General features: G+C 37.6%; 1 protein-coding gene across 5 annotated transcripts in view; it reads right to left on the bottom strand.

The window, feature by feature from the left end:
* Positions 1 to 18092, bottom strand: part of pcdh15a (protocadherin-related 15a) — a 564893-nt gene that overhangs the window by 270911 nt on the left and 275890 nt on the right. The gene's annotated exons all lie outside the window — the stretch shown is intronic.

Below are 18092 nucleotides of genomic sequence, written 5' to 3'. Positions count from 1 at the left end.
TTTATATAGGGCACAGAGTGGGTGGGTACAGGCAGGCGTAGGGGCGTGGTGATTGACTCATGTGTTACCTAGGAGGTGTTTCCTTCTGTGGCGGCATGTTGAAATGATTTCACTGCGCTTGTTGAGGGATGATAGATCTGGATGATATATATTAAACAGTTTCTCTTTTAAGCATAGGTTGCATCTTTTATTACCACTGTTGTAAGGTGTGCTGGATGCAAGAATTTGCCATGTTATTGAATATTCAACATTATTGTCTTTGAGGTTCCAAATGTGTTTGCTGAGTTCTGTAGAATTCTGCAAAGTCTGGTTTCTAAAGGAGGCGTTGTGATTATTCCATCTTGTTTTGAACGCTCCTTCGGTTAATCCTACGTACGTGTTGGATGTGTTAATGTCCTTGCGTGTTACCTTTGCTTGGTAAACGACTGATGTCTGTAAGCACCTTCCGTTGAGAGGGCAATCAGGTTTCTTGCGACAGTTACATTCATTATTGGTTTCAGAGTCGTTTAGTCTGGGGGTAGGCAGTCCTTTTGCAATTGCTTTGTTGTGGTTTGAAATGATTTGTTGCATGTTGTTCATACAGCTGTAGCTCAATTTAATGTTGTTCTTGTTGAATATTTTTCTTAGGGTGTTGCCTTTGGGGAAGTGTTTGTCGATCAGAGTGAGGAACTTGCGGCCGATGTTGGTTGAGACGTCTTTGCTGAATGGCGGATTGTACCAGATGATGTTGTTATACATCATCCAGATTTATCATCCCTCAACAAGCGCAGTGAAATCATTTCAACATGCCGCCACAGACGGAAACACCTCCTAGGTAACACATGAGCCAATCACCACACCCTACACCTGCCTGTACCCACCCACTCTGTGCTCTATATAAACCATTGTATGTGAATGCTTCCATTAAAATCTCCTGATGATTGAGGGAACCCCTCATGAAACAGATCTGTAGAGATGAAGTAGTCTTGTGATTTTTTTTTTTTTCCCACACCTACATATTGCGCTCTACCACGGTATCGAGCACTATTCTCTGGATAATCCAATCAAGACATATATATATATATATATATATATATATATATATATATACATATATATATATATGCATATATATATATATATATGTATATATATATACATATATATATATATATATATATATATATATACATATATATATATATACATATATATATATATATATGTATGTATTTATGTGTATTTGTTTGTCTGTATATATATATATACATATATACATACATACATATATATGGGGCTTCACGGTGGCAGAGGGGTTAGTGCGTCTGCCTCACAATACGAAGGTCCTGAGTAGTCCTGGGCTTGGGATCTTTTTGTGTAGAGTTTGCATGCCCTTCACGTGAATGTCTGGGTTCCCTCCGGGTACTCTGGCTTCCTCCCACCTCCAAAGACATGCACCTAGGGATAGGCCCCTCCCACCTCCAAAGACATGCACCTGGGGATAGGTTGATTGGCAACACTAAATGGTCCCTAGTGTGTGAATGTTGTCTGTCTATCTGTGTTGGCCCTGCGATGAGATAGTGACTTGTCCAGGGTGTACCCCGCCTTCAGCCCGATTGTAGCCGAGATAGGCATCAGCGCCCCCTGTGACCCCAAAAGGGAATAAGCGGTAGATAATGGATGGATGGGCATACAATATATACATACAAGGTATATATATGTATATTTATATATATATATATATATACACACACACACACATACACAGGCATACACACACACACACACACACACACACACACACACACATACACACATGTTGGCTCAACAACTGTCTGGCTGGTAGAATCCCCCCCCAGGGTATATATATATATCCCACAACTCTGCAACTCTGGGGTAATCCCCCCCCCCCCCCCCTGCTTGTACATTGTCTGCAGGTGTGCTAAATCAAATCCCCCTGGCGCTGCACTGCCATGATTAGCTGTAATACCCACCTGCGATGCTCATTAGACGGCCGACTACATCAACTTCACAAAGCTTGTCCAGCCCGCTCTGATTAATCACAATGCAATTATTAATCATAGAAGGACAAAGTTCCCTGGGGTCCTGCACGCTTTGCCGGGATTGAACCGTGCACGTTTGAGGCAAAATGTGGTGGAATTCAACTTCATTAAGATTTGAGAAAATATGTTTGCTTTTGCTTTAATGTCAGTGTTTCCATGTTTCGTTGACAGTACCATGAGTGAGTACACATGAGTACAAACATGCAAAATGGAGAATAAAAACTGTAATCAAATTAAGAAAACCAGTACATGCATCACGGCCTTTTCTGCAGGGGACAAAAAGGCTACGGCAAAAAGAAGTAGACAATCAAAAAGGAAGATGAACATAATCGAGTGTTTTATATGCGATGTGATGACTGCTCAAGCATGACGACTATCACCCCAAATTCTCAATGGGTTTTTTTTGCAGTGTTTAACCGATTTTTGTGCTTGAATGACAAGAACTCTATTGCATAAAACATTACCTCAAAAATAAATATGTTTTATGTTACAACTGATCATTTATTTCACACAACCTTCTATGGGGAGAAAAAATCTCAAAAGCTCAGAAATGATTATCAAACTTATATTCAATATCCCAGCAGGCACAAGACATTGAAACAATGTTGAGAATTCTTTGAATTAGGTTCTGATGTTGAGTAACTCAAACATAACAACATTCTTTTCAAGGACGTTTAATCAATGTTGGGTTCTGATGTTGATTTGACCCCTGAGTTTTGCTCATATACCAACCAATATTCTACAACACAAATAAAACGTTGAAACAACATGCTTTTTGATACGTATTCAATGTCAGGTTTTGATGATGATTTGACCATTGAAATGTGTTCATTTCCCGACCAATTTTCTACAAAACAAATACAATGTTGAAACAACATGCTTTTCAACGACGTTTAATCAATGTTGGGTTCTGATGTTGATTTGACCGTGGAGTTTTGCTCATATAACAACCAATATTCTACAAAACAAATACAATGTTGAAACAACATGCTTTTTGATGTCACTATTCAATGTCAGGTTCTGATGTTGATTTGACCATTGAAATGTGTTCATTTCCCGACCAATTTTCTACAACACAAATACAATGTTGAAACAACATGCTTTTCAACGACGTTTAATCAATGTTGGGTTCTGATTATGATTTGACCATTGAAATTTGGTCATTTCCCGACCAATATTCTACAAAACAAATACAATGTTGAAACAACATGCTTTTGGATGACGTTTAATCAATGTCACGTTGTGATGTCTGATCATTGAATTTTGGTCATTTTCCAAGCATTATTCTACAACACAAATACAACGTTAAAACAACATGCTTTTTGACAACAATTAATCAACGTTGGGTCCTGACGTTGATTTGACCATTGAAATTTGGACATTTCCCAACCAATATTCTACAAAACACATACAAGGTTGAAACAACATGCTCTTTGATGTCATTATTCAATGTGAGGTTGTGATGTTGATTTGACCATTGGAATGTGAAAATGTCCCAATTATTATTTTACAACAAAAATACAACGTTGAAACAACATACTTTTTGACGACGTTCAATCAACGTTGGGTCCTGACGTTTATTTGACCATTGAAATTTGGTCATTTTCCAACCAATATTCTACAACACAAATAAAACGTTGAAACAACATGCTTTTTGATGCGTATTCAATGTCAGGTTCTGATGTTGATTTGACCATTGAAATGTGTTCATTTCCCGACCAATTTTCTACAACACAAATACAATGTTGAAACAGCATGCTTTTGGACAACGTTTAATCAATGTCACGTTGTGATGTCTGATCATTGAACTTTGGTCATATTCCAATCATTATTCTACATCATAAATACAACGTTGAAACAACATACTTTTTGACGACGTTCAATCAATGTCGGGTTTTTGACGTTTATTTGACCATTGAAATTTGGTCATTTCCCGACCAATATTCTACAAAACAAATACAATGTTGAAACATGGTTTTGGTCGACGTTTAATCAATGTCACGTTGTGATGTCTGATCATTGAATTTTGGTCATTTTCCAAGCATTATTCTACAACACAAATACAACGTTAAAACAACATGCTTTTTGACAACAATTAATCAACGTTGGGTCCTGACGTTGATTTGACCATTGAAATTTGGACATTTCCCAACCAATATTCTACAAAACACATACAAGGTTGAAACAACATGCTCTTTGATGTCATTATTCAATGTGAGGTTGTGATGTTGATTTGATCATTGGAATTTGAAAATGTCCCAATTATTATTTTACAACAAAAATACAACGTTGAAACAACATACTTTTTGACGACGATCAATCAACGTTGGGTCCTGACGTTTATTTGACCATTGAAATTTGGTCATTTTCCAACCAATATTTCTACAAAACAAATACAATGTTGAAACAACATGCTTTCTGACGACGTTTAATCAATGTTGGGTTCTGATTATGATTTGACCGTTGAAATTTGGTCATTTCCCGACCAATATTTTACAAAAAAAATACAATGTTGAAACAACATGCTTTTGGACAACGTTTAATCAATGTCACGTTGTGATGTCTGATCATTGAACTTTGGTCATATTCCAATCATTATTCTACATCATAAATACAACGTTGAAACAACATACTTTTTGACGACGTTCAATCAATGTCGGGTTTTTGACGTTTATTTGACCATTGAAATTTGGTCATTTTCCAACCAATATTCTACAAAACAAATACAAGGTTGAAACAACATGCTTTCTGACGACATTTAACCAATGTTGGCTTCTGTTTACGATTTGACCGTTGAAATTTGGTCATTTCCCAAACAAAATTTTCCAACACTCATACAATGTTGAAACGTCAAGCTTTTGGACGATGTTTAATCAATGTCACGTTGTGATGTCTGACCATGGAATTTTGGTCATTTTCCAATCATTATTCCACAGCACAAATACAACATTGAAACAACATGCTTTTTGATGACGTTTAATCAATGTTGGGTCCTGACGTTGATTTGACAATTGAAATTTGAAAATTTCCCAATTATTATTCTACAACAAAAATACAACGTTGAAACAACATACTTTTTGACGACGTTCAATCAATGTCGGGTTTTTGACGTTTATTTGACCATTGAAATTTGGTCATTTTCCAACCAATATTCTACAACACAAATACAAGGTTGAAACAACATGCTTTCTGACGACGTTTAATCAATGTTGGGTTCTGATTATGATTTGACCGTTGAAATTTGGTCATTTTCCAAACAAAATTTTCGAACAGTCATACAATGTTGAAACAACAAGCTTTTGGACGACGTTTAATCAATGTCACGTTGACCATGGAATTTTGGTCATTTTCCAATCATTATTCTACAACACAAATACAACGTTAGAACAACATGCTTTTTGACAACAATTAATCAACGTTGGGTCCTGACGTTGATTTGACCATTGAAATTTGGACATTTCCCAACCAACATTCTACAAAACACATACAACGTTGAAACAACATGCTCTTTGATGTCATTATTCAATGTGAGGTTGTGATGTTGATTTGATCATTGGAATTTGAAAATGTCCCAATTATTATTCTACAACAAAAATACAACGTTGAAACAACATACTTTTTGACGACGTTCAATCAATGTCGGGTTTTTGACGTTTATCTGACCATTGAAATTTAGTCATTTTCCAACCAATATTCTACAACACAAATACAATGTTGAAACAACATGCTTTTTGATGACGTTTAATCAATGTTGGGTTCAGATTATGATTTGACCGTTGAAATTTGGTCATTTCCCGACCAATATTTTACAAAACAAATACAATGTTGAAACATGGTTTTGGTCGACGTTTAATCAATGTCACGTTGTGATGTCTGATCATTGAATTTTGGTCATTTTCCAAGCATTATTCTACAACACAAATACAACGTTAGAACAACATGCTTTTTGACAACAATTAATCAACGTTGGGTCCTGATGTTGATTTGACCATTAAAATTTAGACATTTCCCAACCAATATTCTACAAAACACAAACGTTGAAACAACATGCTTTTTGATGTCATTATTCAATGTGAGGTTGTGATGTTGATTTGACCATTGGAATTTGAAAATGTCCCAATTATTATTCTACAACAAAAATACAACGTTGAAACAACATACTTTTTGATGACGTTCAATCAATGTCGGGTTTTTGACGTTTATTTGACCATTGAAATGTGGTCATTTTCCAACCAATATTCTACTAAACAAATACAATGTTGAAACAACATGCTTTTGGACAACGTTTAATCAATGTCACGTTGTGATGTCTGATCATTGAATTTTGGTCATTTTCCAAGCATTATTCTACAACACAAATACAACGTTAGAACAACATGCTTTTTGATGACGTTTAATCAACGTTGGGTCCTGATGTTGATTTGACCATTGAAATTTGAGAATGTCCCAATTATTATTCTACAACAAAAATACAACGTTGAAACAACATACTTTTTGACGACGTTCAATCAATGTCGGGTTTGTGACGTTTATTTGACCATTGAAATTTGGTCATTTCCCGACCAATATTTTACAAAACAAATACAATGTTGAAACATGGTTTTGGACGACGTTTAATCAATGTCACGTTGTGATGTCTGATCATTGAATTTTGGTCATTTTCCAAGCATTATTCTACAACACAAATACAACGTTGAAACAACATGCTTTTTGACAACAATTAATCAACGTTGGGTCCTGACGTTGTTTTGACCATTGAAATTTGGACATTTCCCAACCAACATTCTACAACACAAATACAACGTTGAAACAACATGCTTTTTGATGTCATTATTCAATGTGAGGTTGTGATGTTGATTGGACCATTGGAATTTGAAAATGTCCCAATTATTATTCTACAACAAAAATACAACGTTGAAACAACATACTTTTTGACGACGTTCAATCAATGTCGGGTTTTTGACGTTTATTTGACCGTTGAAATTTGGTCATTTTCCAACCTATATTCTAAAACACAAATACAACGTTGAAACAACATGCTTTTTGACGACGATTAATCAATGTTGGGTTCTGATTATGTTTTGACCGTTGAAATTTGGTCATTTCCCAAACAAAATTTTCCAACACTCATACAATGTTGAAACATTAAGCTTTTGGACGATGTTTAATCAATGTCACGTTGTGATGTCTGACCGTGGAATTTTGGTCATTTTCCAATCATTATTCCACAGCACAAATACAACATTGAAACAACATGCTTTTTGATGACGTTTAATCAATGTTGGGTTCTCACGTTGATTAGACCATTGAAATTTGAAAATTTTCCAATTATTATTCTACAACAAAAATACAACGTTGAAACAACATACTTTTTGACGACATGCAATCAATGTCGGGTTTTTGACGTTTATCTGACCATTGAAATTTAGTCATTTTCCAACCAATATTCTACAACACAAACACAATGTTGAAACAACATGCTTTCTGACAACGTTTAATCAATGTCGGGTTCTGATTATGTTTTGACCGTTGAAATTTGGTCATTTCCCAAACAAAATTTTCCAACACTCATACAATGTTGAAACATCAAGCTTTTGGACGACGTTTAATCAATGTCACGTTGACCATGGAATTTTGGTCATTTTCCAATCATTATTCTACAACACAAATACAACGTTAAAACAACATGCTTTTTGACAACAATTAATCAACGTTGGGTCCTGACGTTGATTTGACCATTGAAATTTGGACATTTCCCAACCAATATTCTACAAAACACATACAAGGTTGAAACAACATGCTCTTTGATGTCATTATTCAATGTGAGGTTGTGATGTTGATTTGATCATTGGAATTTGAAAATGTCCCAATTATTATTTTACAACAAAAATACAACGTTGAAACAACATACTTTTTGACGACATTCAATCAACGTTGGGTCCTGACGTTTATTTGACCATTGAAATTTGGTCATTTTCCAACCAATTTTTCTACAAAACAAATACAATGTTGAAACAACATGCTTTCTGACGACGTTTAATCAATGTTGGGTTCTGATTATGATTTGACCGTGGAGTTTTGGTCATATACCAACCAATATTTTACAAAAAAAATACAATGTTGAAACAACATGCTTTTGGACAACGTTTAATCAATGTCACGTTGTGATGTCTGATCATTGAACTTTGGTCATATTCCAATCATTATTCTACATCATAAATACAACGTTGAAACAACATACTTTTTGACGACGTTCAATCAATGTCGGGTTTTTGACGTTTATTTGACCATTGAAATTTGGTCATTTTCCAACCAATATTCTACAAAACAAATACAAGGTTGAAACAAGATGCTTTCTGACGACATTTAACCAATGTTGGCTTCTGTTTACGATTTGACCGTTGAAATTTGGTCATTTCCCAAACAAAATTTTCCAACACTCATACAATGTTGAAACGTCAAGCTTTTGGACGATGTTTAATCAATGTCACGTTGTGATGTCTGACCATGGAATTTTGGTCATTTTCCAATCATTATTCTACAACACAAATACAACATTGAAACAACATGCTTTTTGATGACGTTTAATCAATGTTGGGTCCTGACGTTGATTTGACAATTGAAATTTGAAAATTTCCCAATTATTATTCTACAACAAAAATACAACGTTGAAACAACATACTGTTTGACGACGTTCAATCAATGTCGGGTTTTTGACGTTTATTTGACCATTGAAATTTGGTCATTTTCCGACCAATATTCTACAACACAAATACAATGTTGAAACAACCTGCTTTCTGACGACGTTTAATCAATGTTGGGTTCTGATTATGATTTGACCGTTGAAATTTGGTCATTTTCCAAACAAAATTTTCGAACAGTCATACAATGTTGAAACAACAAGCTTTTGGACGACGTTTAATCAATGTCACGTTGACCATGGAATTTTGGTCATTTTCCAATCATTATTCAACAACACAAATCCAACGTTAAAACAACATGCTTTTTGATGACTTTTAATCAACGTTGGGTCCTGACGTTGATTTGACCATTGAAATTTAGACATTTCCCAACCAACATTCTACAAAACACATACAAGGTTGAAACAACATGCTTTTTGATGTCATTATTCAATGTGAGGTTGTGATGTTGATTAGACCATTGGAATTTGAAAATGTCCCAATTATTATTCTACAACAAAAATACAACGTTGAAACAACATACTTTTTGACGACGTTCAATCAATGTCGGGTTTTTGACGTTTATCTGACCATTGAAATTTAGTCATTTTCCAACCAATATTCCACAACACAAATACAACGTTGAAACAACATGCTTTTTGACGACGTTTAATCAATGTTGGGTTCTGATTATGATTTGACCGTTGAAATTTGGTCATTTCCCGACCAATATTTTACAAAACAAATACAATGTTGAAACATGGTTTTGGTCGACGTTTAATCAATGTCACGTTGTGATGTCTGATCATTGAATTTTGGTCATTTTCCAAGCATTATTCTACAACACAAATACAACGTTAAAACAACATGCTTTTTGACAACAATTAATCAACGTTGGGTCCTGACGTTGATTTGACCATTGAAATTTGGACATTTCCCAACCAACATTCTACAAAACACAAACGTTGAAACAACATGCTTTTTGATGTCATTATTCAATGTGAGGTTGTGATGTTGATTTGACAATTGGAATTTGAAAATGTCCCAATTATTATTCTACAACAAAAATACAACGTTGAAACAACATACTTTTTGACGACGTTCAATCAATGTCGGGTTTTTGACGTTTATCTGACCATTGAAATTTAGTCATTTTCCAACCAATATTCTACAACACAAATACAATGTTGAAACAACATGCTTTTTGACGACGTTTAATCAATGTTGGGTTCTGATTATGATTTGACCGTTGAAATTTGGTCATTTCCCGACCAATATTTTACAAAACAAATACAATGTTGAAACATGGTTTTGGTCGACGTTTAATCAATGTCACGTTGTGATGTCTGATCATTGAATTTTGGTCATTTTCCAAGCATTATTCTACAACACAAATACAACGTTAGAACAACATGCTTTTTGACAACAATTAATCAACGTTGGGTCCTGACGTTTATTTGACCATTGAAATTTGGACATTTCCCAACCAATATTCTACAAAACACATACAAGGTTGAAACAACATGCTTTTTGATGTCATTATTCAATGTGAGGTTGTGATGTTGATTTGACCATTGGAATTTGAAAATGTCCCAATTATTATTCTACAACAAAAACACAACGTTGAAACAACATACTTTTTGACGACGTTCAATCAATGTCGGGTTTGTGACGTTTATTTGACCATTGCAATTTGGTCATTTTCCGACCAATATTCTACAACACAAATACAACGTTGAAACAACATGCTTTCTGACAACGTTTAATCAATGTTGGGTTCTGATGTTGATTTGACCGTTGAAATTTGGTCATTTCCCAAACAAATTTTTCCAACACTCATACAATGTTGAAACATCAAGCTTTTGGACGATGTTTAATCAATGTCACGTTGACCATGGAATTTTGGTCATTTTCCAATCATTATTTTACAACACAAATACAACGTTGAAACAACATGCTTTTTAATGACGTTTAATCAATGTTGGGTTCTCACGTTGATTTGACCATTGAAATTTGGTCATTTTCCAACCAATATTCTACAACACAAATATATTATGCTTTTTTGACAACATTTATTCAATGTCACGTTGTTATGTCTGACCATTGAATTTTGGTCATTTTCCAATCATTATTCTACAACACAAATACAACATTGAAACAACATGCTTTTTGACAACATTTATTCAATGTCACGTTGTGATGTTGATTTGACCATTGAAATTTGGTCATTTCTCAACCAATATTCTACAACACAAAACGTTGAAACAACATGCTTTTTGACAACGTCTAACCAATATCGCGCTCAGACGTTGATTTGACCGTTGAAATTTGCTCATTTCCCAACCAACAACTTGGATCCAACATCCGACTTCAACGTTGTCTCAGTTGACAAATACGACTATTTTGCAAAAATAGTTTCAAAGTCAGTTTTAAAAGGACACAAACGTACAATCAACGTTGTTTCAATGTCTCATGCCTGCTGGGTAGTGTCTTGACGTATTCTTACTTTTTTATTATTACTTAATTTCACTATCATATGTAATATGCAATTCACTTAAATATGGGGTTTAAATTTCAATTGAACAAGACATGACATGGAAAAAAATATTAAAATCGATACAAAAATATGTAAATATTTTTGTAGTCAAGGTTACTGTGGTACATACGTTAGGTCAGGAAAAAAATAGTTTACATAAACTCCCCTGAAGAGCAGGAAAACCTGCAAAACAGGCTAGTAGGGATGCAATAGTCTCTGTGTTCTTTTCCTAACCTAACGTGTGTGTGTGTGTGTGTGTGTGTATATATATATATATATATATATATATATATATATATATATATATATATATATATGTATATATATATATATATATACATACACATATATATAATAGTAATATATTAATATATAATAATAATAATAATAATAATGGATTAGATTTATATCACGCTTTTCTATTGTTATATACTCAAAGTGCTCACAGAGAAGTGGGAATCAATCATTCATTCACACGATGGTGGTGGTAAGCTACATCTGTAGCCACAGCTGCCCTGGGGTAGACTGACAGAAGCGTGGCTGCCAGTTTGCGCCTACGGCCCCTCCGACCACCACCTGTCATTCATTCACCAGTGTGAGCGGCGCCGGGGGCAAAGGGTGACGTGTCCTGCCCAAGGACACAACGGCAGCGATTTGGATGTCAATAGGTGGGAAACTAAATGCTAAATGGGTTATACTTGTATAGCGCTTTTCTACCCTTTTAAGGAAGTCAAAGCGCTTTGACACTATTTCCACATTCACCCATTCACACACTGATGGCGGGAGCTGCCATGCAAGGCCCTAACCACAATCAGGAGCAAGGGTGAAGTGTCTCGCTCAAGGACAAAACGGACGTGATTAGGATGGTAGAAGGTGGGGATTGAACCAGTAACCCTCAGATTGCTGGCACGGCCACTCTCCCAACTTCGCCACGCCGTACCCCATTAGGTACAGTCGTGGGGGGGGACTTTTTAGAGACTGGTATAGTACGGAATATGCTTCATTAGTATTGCGGTACTATACAAATATATACCATACAACTGTTACGACCACCCTGTGTCGCCCAGTGAGAGGGTAACGTGAGCTTAAAAGGTGGTATTCTCGCCAGAGTGATGTCACCATGCAGGAAAAGGGGGGTGCAGGAGGGGGGGGGGGGGCATTCAGCATGACTGCAACATCACCCTAATTGGCAGAGAGGAGGGCGAAGCGCACGCAGCGTGGAGGTGGGAACATGCCGGAGACGACGGGGCTGGAGGCCCAATCTTTTCTCCTGGCGAGGAATTAGCTTCTGCTTCCATGCTCGCCGCCAGGCAGCCTGCGAAGCTTTTATGATGAATTATGCATCACACACAAAAAAAAAACATACACACAAACGGATGGCAAAGTCTTGAATGAACGAGTGCGGGCTCGGAGGAGTCAAAGAGAGGAGATGCCTATCCAAACTTCAAACGCCAAGACGAGATTGACGTGCAAACACTGCGGTCCGAGGATCGATCAATCCAGCGCAAACATTTTACTCATTTAGACTTTACTGATGCCAACGTGGCCTTGACGTCACTTCGATAAAGTCAGATAAAAAGAAAGTTTGTCAGGTTCAAACACTGATTACATCTATTAAACAAGACAAGAAGCAAGGAGTTGAACAGAGACAGAATTAAATTTGGCTCAATTGAGGAGAGAAGTCTGGACTGTAATCTTGTACAGTCTCACCACGCTCTGGCGAAAGATTGTACGCCTCGTCTTCTATTTGGACTTACATGGCAACAGCTGTTTCTAAGGGATGGGGGTCGTAAACAGCCATCAACTTTGATTACAAACAGTCCAAAGAAATGGTCATAAATCAGTTAAAAGAAAAGGTCGCCTTGAAGGGAGTCTAGTCCTGCTTCCTCGAGTTCTTGGGTCAAAACAAACTATTTCTGTGGATTACAATACATAAAAGAAACAGAACACCTTCGTGTCACTCCCCATCCTACACAGGGGAGTTCTACAGGCCTTTTGCTTGGTAGGATGAAAGACAGCTTTTGTCTGCTCGCCGTGAATTCAGTGAAACACAAGTTTTGTGATCATTTTTATACAATTATTCTAACAAAGTTGACCCGGGAGGAAGTCACTACTACTACAAAACAAAACAAAAGTCGCAACACCTTAAAATGTGTTGTTTTTTAATGTGAGATTAAATACAAGTAATATAATGAATGGATGTACAGTACAGGCCTAAAGTTTGGACACACCCTCTCGTTCAATGTGTTTTTTTAATTGTCATGACTATTTACATTGTAGATTGTCACTGAAGGCATCAAAACTATGAATGAACACATGTGGAGTTATGTACTTAACAAAAAAAGTATTGAGATAACTGAAAACATGGTTTATATTCTAGTTTCTTCAAAATAGCCACCCTTTGCTCGGATTACTGCTTTGCACACTCTTGGCATTCTCTCCATGAGCTTCAATAGGTAGTCACCTGAAATAGTTTATGCTTCACAGATTTTACTGATGACAACAAATGCAAGTTTCTTGCAGGTCACTTGTTGCTATATGAAGCATCCGTGGGGCCCGACCACAGGAAAAAGGACTACTTTTACACAAAGTTGCCCAAATCTGATTTTATTGAGATTGGATTTTTTTCCCCCACTGACTTTTTACACTGCAAGTAAAATGTGATTTTCATGGGACTCCAGTATAAACGTGCTCAGGCTTCAATGTGGCCTCTGCGTCACTTGAAAGCGCGCTTCGATACAGTTAAAACAAAGGAAGTTTCTCAGGTTCAAACACTGATGAGATATATTAAACAAGACATGAAGCAAGGAATTACATAGAGACAACATTACATCTGGCTCAATTGAGGAGAGACGTCTGGACTGTATTCTTGTACAGTCTCACCACGTTCTTGTAGATTGTCACTGAAGGCATTAAAACTATGAATGAAAACATGTAGAGTTATGTACTTAACAAAAGCAAGGTAATAACTTCAAACATGTTTTGTATTGTAGTTTCTTCAAAATAACTGTCCTTTGCTCTCATTACTGCTTTGCACACTCTTGGCATTCTCTCCATGAGCTTCGAGAGGAACTCACCTGAAACGGTTTTCACTTCACAGGTGGGCTTGATGCTCATCAAAAGAATGCCATGTCGACCGCAATATGATGGCAGTCACACATAAGAGATATGTGCGGACTGCAATATGACTCAAGTAAACAACACCAACATTTTATATGTTCCATTGGAAATATAGAACATCACACACGAGACTCAAAACTCCATCAAAATGTTTTAGTATGACTTTGGTAAGCTATGAAGCCACACCACTTGATGGATTGTACTGTACTTCAACATAAGAGTATTATTATGGGGTGTGTATGAGGTAAGACATATTATTAGAGAGGTCTGATAATATCGGACTGCCGATATTATTGGCCGATAAATGCTTTAAAATATAATATCAGAAATTATCGGTATCGGTCAAAAAGTACAATTTATGACTTTTTAAAACGCAGATGTATGGAGTGGTACACGGACGTAGGGACAAGTACGCAGCAGTTGTGTCTCCCAGTCACACTTGCCAACTCTCATGATTTTCCCGGGAGACTCAAAAATGTCAGTGTCTATCCCGAAAATCTCCCGGGGCAACCATTCTCCTGAATTTCTACCGATTTCCACCCGAACAACAATATTAGAGGTGTGCCTTAAAGGCACTGCCTTTACGTGCCGGCCCAATCACGTAATATTCACTTTTTTTTCCACTCACACAAGTGAATGCAAGGCATACTTGGTCAACAGCCATACAGGTCACACTGAGGGTGGCCGTATAAACAACTTTAACACTGTTACAAATACGCGCCACACTGTGAACCCACACAAAACAAGAATGACAAACACGTTTCGGGAGAATATCTGCAACCTAACACAACATAAACACAACAGAACAAACACCCAGAACCCCTTGGAGCGCTAACTCTTCCGGGACGCTACAATATACACATACAATATGGGACTACCCCCCCCTCAACTTCCTCATGCTCTCTCAGGGAGAGCATGTCCCAAATTCCTAGCTGCTGTTTTGAAGCATGTTAAAAAAAATAATGCACTTTGTGACTTCAATAATAAATATGATAGTTGGCATTTTTAACTTGAGTTGATCTATTTTGGAAAACCTTGTTACATTGTTGAATGCATCCAGCGGGGCATCGCAACAAAATTAAGCATAATAATGTGTTCATTCCACCACTGTATATATCAGTATCGGTTGATATCGGAATCGGTAATAAAGAGTTTGACAAAATCGGAATTTCGGTCAAAAAAGCCATTATCGGACAATATTATCTGGTGTTTTGTTTGGCAATATTATGCAAAATCAACTTTTCCTACGTTCTGGTACCTGCTGATAAAATGAGTGTAAACATTAAGAGAGTGCAGCTTCTAGTTGTGCTGTATCTCTAAAATCAATCAATCAATCAATCAATCAATCAATGTTTATTTATATAGCCCCAAATCACAAATGTCTCAAAGGACTGCACAAATCATTACGACTACAACATCCTCGGAAGAACCCACAAAAGGGCAAGGAAAACTCACACCCAGTGGGCAGGGAGAATTCACATCCAGTGGGACGCCAGTGACAATGCTGACTATGAGAAACCTTGGAGAGGACCTCAGATGTGGGCAACCCCCCCCCCCCCCTCTAGGGGACCGAAAGCAATGGATGTGGAGCGGGTCTAACATGATACTGTGAAAGTTCAATCCATAGTGGCTCCAACACAGCCGCCAGAGTTAAGAGATAAAAAAAATAAATTAAATTGTTCGTACATAAATGGCGATATATTGCCATACTGATATTTTTTCCCACTATACGCTAATTTTGTGCATGTTGTTTATTTAGTAAAAAAACAAAAACTTCAGCGAGTCTATTTTTGAGCACATTCCAAAATACTGTTTGTTCATAGCAATGATCATTTTAGTCACAAAAACCGTGATATTACATTTTCTAAAAGTTACATTCCTCGGCCCGAAAGAAGCACAAAAATGGAATAAATTAAAAGTAGTAAAAATCAGATCAGGGGTCCGGAACATTTTTGGCTGAGAGAGCCATGAAAGCCAAATATTTTAAAATGTATTTCCGTGAGAGCCGCATAATATTTTTAACACCGAATACAACTGTCAGGTTGAAACAATGATGACATTATTGAACAGGCAAGAAGAAAGGAATTAAACAGAGACTGGATTCTATTTGAGGAGAAACTCAGTTGGACTTTCCAAGATTACAACAACTCAATGCATGCATCTGTTATTCTTTTTAATAACATTGTTATTGTTGTATACTTTTGACCATTAATTCAACTTCTTGCAGAGGTGCGGTAGAAACGGATGGACGGATTAAAATGCACGAGAATGTCTTATATTTTGAACGTTATTTTTAACACTGTGATTACCGGCGGAATTATTAATTACTTATCATGTTAAGCAAGGTCAGCTAAGATTTATCTGAGAGGCAGATGCAGTCATCAAAAGAGCCACATCTGGCTCTAGAGCAGGGGTCTCAAACTCACTTCAACTGGGGGCCACTGGATGCAGAGTCTGAGTGAGGCTGGGCCGCGAGAAAATGTCTTAAAAATATATATTTTTAAATGTCTTTATTTTTATTTTCAACACAAAATAAAATCAAAATATAAATGACCAAATTAGAATTAAGTAATGTGAGGCAATGCAAATTATAAAAAACAAATAACAGTTTGAATTGGTCCAGGTTATCGGGGACTGTTATTACTGACGGACAGGTGTCACGGTGCAACTGTAGCCAGGCACGTAAGAAAACCCTCGTCTCCCTGGCAACGTTTCTGTCGCTTTCACTCATTTGCCGCTTTTCCACTAACGTAGGGGTAGGCAACCCAGAATGTTGAAAGAGCCATTTTGAAACCAAATAACAAAAATTGTCTCTGTCTGGAGCAAACGGGAGTGTGTGTGTGTGTGTGTGTGTGTGTGTGTGTGTGTGTGTGTGTGTGTGTGTGTGTGTGTGTGTGTGTGTGTGGAAGGGGGGGTTACAGTTACGGTAGCACAATTAGCCCCCAACATACTAACATCACGGCTAACGTGTTACACGTCCGATTCGCCCAGCGACTCTGTCAGATTATCAGCGCTGGGGTCCAGTGCACCACAGTTTTGTATTGTCGTTCGGTTCTTCGGCGGAGTGCTACGGAAACTGCTGGTTCGCTAGTCTCCCCGGCCCGGACTTTTTACTGCGACGCTGGGGGAGGCAGTGAGGGGGAGACACACACACGGTGACGAAGAGCGCTCGAGAGCGAGAGAACGAGCAGGCAGGCGAGTGAGGGAGGGAGGAGATGCGCGTGGGGGTCTAGTGGAAAATGCGACAAACCTTTTCACTGCTTGCATCACGCAAGTGACGTCAATGTTCCGCCCTCGAGAGCACAATTAGCACCCAACATACTAACATCACGGCTAACGTGTTACACGTCCGATTCGCCCAGCGACTCTGTCGGATTATCAGCGCTGGGGTCCAGTGCACCAAAGTTTTGTATTGTCGCTCGGTTCTTCGGCGGAGTGCTACGGAAGCTGCTGGATCGCTAGTCTCCCTGGCCCGGACTTTTTACTGCGGCGCTGGGGGAGGCAGTGAGGGGGAGACACACACACGGTGACGAAGAGCGCTCGAGAGCGAGAGAACGAGCAGGCAGGCGAGCGAGGGAGGGAGGAAGTGCGCGTGGGGGTCTAGTGGAAAAGCGACAAAACTTTTCACTGCTTGCATCACCCAAGTGACGTCAATGTTCTGCCCTCGAGAGCCACATACTACACCGTGATAGGTAGATTCCTTCATCTCCGCAC

Source organism: Nerophis ophidion, linkage group LG09, assembly GCF_033978795.1.
Source record: "Nerophis ophidion isolate RoL-2023_Sa linkage group LG09, RoL_Noph_v1.0, whole genome shotgun sequence".
NCBI classification, from domain to species: Eukaryota; Metazoa; Chordata; class Actinopteri; order Syngnathiformes; family Syngnathidae; genus Nerophis; species Nerophis ophidion.
The sequence above is the reverse complement of the archived record's forward strand: the minus strand, read 5'-3'. Positions and strand labels throughout refer to the sequence as shown.